Here is a 4,053-nt window from a genome sequence, read left to right as displayed (position 1 = left end):
GGCGCCGCCGAAGCCGGACGATTTTTTTTCAGATTTTAATTTCCGAGAAAAGGGAAAATAATGTAAAATTGGTAGGGAAAAAGAATCATGAAAGAAAAAGAGAAAGGAATAGGCAAAAACAGAAACAGAACACATAGAAAAAGAAAATGGGCCGGCCCAGTCTTCGGCGTCCTGTGCGAAGCTCCAACTATTTGACGCTTCGTGCGGCAAATATGCTTTCGCAGCTGTCTGGGCACATAAATATTTGGGCTGGTTTCGCCGGGCCACAACGCATGCGGCCCATGTACGAAAATTATTTTATCTTTTCTAGCAGACCGATGCACAAAAATTTAGTACCACCTCGGATAGAAAAAAAACTTTAGGTTGGTGAACGGATGAAAAAATTGGAGAAACGCACCTTGCTTTATTAGTAGGTATAGATAAGATGAAGAGGTGGTCTTTGGTTGCAGGCCTGAAGCGATCGGAAATCTTTTGCTTCCTGCTAGTACTCGATTGATAGTACTTTCCACAGAGGTTCTTCGACAAAAGTGGATATTATTGACTCAAAATGAAAAGCATCAAGTGGATAAAAACACAATGAGCACACACCCGGCCTCCGCATATAGCTAGAATGCACACAGCCACTACGAACACATGCACACACACAAAACGCCGGCAAATAGCAAAGTCATATATGACCAAAGCTAGCTATGCCTAAGCGAGAAAAAAAGAAAAAAAATCCAAAGCGATCAAACCTGCGGTTGACAAACTACAACTATGACCGTATCCGCACCAACCATCTCATGACACCACAAAGACAATAGACAATAAGGTTCCTCAACAGCAACGCCTTCAAGAAGGGAGCATCGCTCAAACGATGTCGTCACTGGATCCAACCACCAAAGGCCAGATTCTAGGTTTTCACCCTGAAAAACCATTCCGAGCATATCCGAGCAATGCCTCCAACAAGGTAGCAAACAAAAAATATCGCCATTGCCAGGTTAACCAACTCGGGCCAGACCTAGGTTTTCACCCCGGTGCTCATCAATGTTGTGTTGTCGCCGCCATTTTTCCACAATCTCAGTAAGTACATGCATTTGGCTGCCGCTGCTGCACCACCATATCCTCTGCCTCTGCGTCAAGCCGTCGTTCGTAGATTGCATCTCACCACTGAAGGAAGCCACCGGATCTGCAGAAAGAAATCCTCACAAGATCTTTCAATGGCCACCAAAATCCGCCACAAAGCCGTCACCGCATGCCGGGAGAGGTCACTGTACGGATTAACAATGACGTTGATCCCTCACCAGGCAGACGCTCGCACGCCTCAAGGCGCCACCAGCAGCGCGGGCAACCATGTGCAGGCCGAGCAGATGCCAAACGAAGCCGGACCCTAGTCCCCGTGGCTGGCTGGATCAAGATCCAGTCCAAGGCCGAGACAACATGGCCACCCATCCCCTCACCGAGGACGGCTGATGCCCCAGCAAGATCAGCGATGGGAAGGATCGTATGTGGCTGCCTTCCATCAGATCTACAGAGGGACACCTTGGCTGAAGCCGGGAAGATCACAGGCGAATGACAATGTGGAACAAAACAACTGGTGTGCAAGATGTCGTAGGAGATGCAGGCCAGGAGATCCCGCCCAAGGAGCACCGGGCGCTGCGCCGAGGAGCCCCGCCGCCGCCGTCAGCCGGGCAGGCTTCGCGCGCCGGCATCCTCTGGCGGCGGCGTGAGTGGTGGTTGGGATAGAGGAACGCGGCCCTCGGTTTTGCGGGTCGCCCCCGAGTCGCCTGGGCGTGGCGACCGAGCAACAACGGGCAGATGGCCGGGCAAGCAGAGGGCAACCGCCGGGTGTCGCTGCAGCTGCACGCGAGGGCAAACGCCGGGCTACTCGTCGAGGTAGCGTGACAGCTGCAAGTTCCCCCGGAACTCGTCGAGAATGTATGTACACATGACTAGGCGTTGGGGTTGCCTTACAGGCTACTCGCCGAGAATACAGGACTAGCCTTGGGTAGGGCTAGCTAGGCTGGGTCATAGCACCATCACCAGCAACGTGACCGTAGCATCTGATGTATCGTGCATGTACCGGCTCCCAACAAAACTGCATTGGATTTCAACTGCTATAAGGCGACGTGTGTAATATTGCATGCACGAAAATAAAGAGCGCGTAGCGTACCTTCGGTTTGGCAAAAGACAACACCCGTTGACTCATGAAACAGTTTGAATTCAATTCTTGAATTTCGTCTAGTCTCCCTTGTACCTATACGTGCATGCAGTGATCGATTCAAATTTCATGCTGTAGAAGGCAGAATCTGCCATCGTTGCAATTCAATGGCTCTCCTTTCTCTCCCTGAAACAAACATCCCTCTCCCTCAAAAAAGAAAAATAAAAAAGAAACAAACACACCTCCACGCCTGTAGAATTGGCGCCAAACTCCTCATGTCTGTCTTCCTCGTTTTTCCTGATATATACATGACCATTCATTTACGGAATCAGAGATTCTAACATGATCCATAGCAAGTACTACTTCTTTTGTTCTTGACAAGATAAGCACAATGCATGGAACAACCACTTATCCGAAAGTCACCAATGGCATGGCTGCCAAGTTCCTCCTAATTCTGAAACTTTTCGAATAGAAATTATACTCCATGGACAAAGACCGACAAAACAAGTGACCACTAAGACGACCATGACTGAAATTAAACTCAACCCACATGCATGTACCACAACTGGCTATTGACGAACCATATTGCCAAGAAGAATTAACAGATCATCAAACAACCATATATTGTAGCTTCTGTGATAGGAGAATGAAGAAAGGAGAAAGAAGTTCTAAGTAATAGCTGGCAGGACGTTTCTTGGTTTGGATCCATGAGCTGCAACTTGTGGACTTTGGCCGGGCAGGCGGGCAGGGAGGTCCACCTGTCGTGCTGACTCCGTCCTCCTGCAACCAAAAGATCATGGGGGCACCGGTTGTGTCGTCAGAGGAGACTGCGGCGACTCCGGCAGTCCGGAGTGCTCTTCCCCTCATCCAGCGGCCACCCTCCTCTTTGTTGAGGCCGCCCGATGGAGCCTCCATCTTGTCGTCGTCGTCATGCTCTTGGAGTATGCCATCGCCCTCCTGCTAGAGGAGCTCGCTGTTGACGTATAATGTGCTGCCTAGTCTCTTCCATCAGATCGGTCTTTTGGTTGCATTGGCTAGAGCATGCACTTCTACATGGTATCAGAGCCAAGAGGTCTTGAGTTCAAGACACGGCTGGCGCAATTATATTGCAGCCCACTTTCGGTCCACGTTTAGGCCTGAGAGAGCCACACATGAGAGGGAGTGTTGACATATAATGTGCTGCCTAGTCTCTTCGATCAGATCGGTCTTTTGGTTGCATTGGCTAGAGCATGCACTTCTACACTCGCCGTCCTTCTCCCCGGATCTGGCCGCGAGCCTCTGTCCTTGACCAGCGGGAGAGGCAGCGGCACGCGAGCATGGCCTTGGACGGCAGTCTATATTTTTTTTCGGTGAGCCTTTTTTTTTGAAGAATGGAAGTATAATTAAGGGGAAGAAAGGAGAGCAGTTGGATTGCAATGGACGGCCGATCGTACATGCTACAGTACCCATACAGTAACCACTTAACTGCAGAGGAGCCAACTCTTCTGTGTTTCAAATTCTAGATTTGTCCCAAGTCAAACATTTTTATCTTTGGCCATCAATTCCTATAAATTTGTACAGTATAATGACGAGCATGATTCTAATGGTGAATCTAAAAATATAAATCTTATAATCTTGAACTATAGAGTGAATTTCAATTTTTATCCATAGTCTAACATTTGTTGTTGCCGCTTTCTCTCTCACGCCGGACGAAGGTGGAAGAAGGAGCACATTTTTTTCCCGGCGAGCAACGCCCCGGCGACGAACGCCCCGGCGCCCAAACGCCTCCTTTATATTCAGCACACAGGCTACATCACGGCTGGGAGCTACACCCAGGACGAAGTGATTACATGGCTTTTTATACCCACGGCGCCGAGCAACTGCTTCCTGCGGCACTCACGGCCACCACGCACGCACTCAAAGGCCAGCCACAC

This window comes from Aegilops tauschii, chromosome 6 (assembly GCF_002575655.3).
Source record: "Aegilops tauschii subsp. strangulata cultivar AL8/78 chromosome 6, Aet v6.0, whole genome shotgun sequence".
Lineage (NCBI taxonomy): Eukaryota > Viridiplantae > Streptophyta > Magnoliopsida > Poales > Poaceae > Aegilops > Aegilops tauschii.
Note: the sequence above shows the minus strand (reverse complement) of the source record.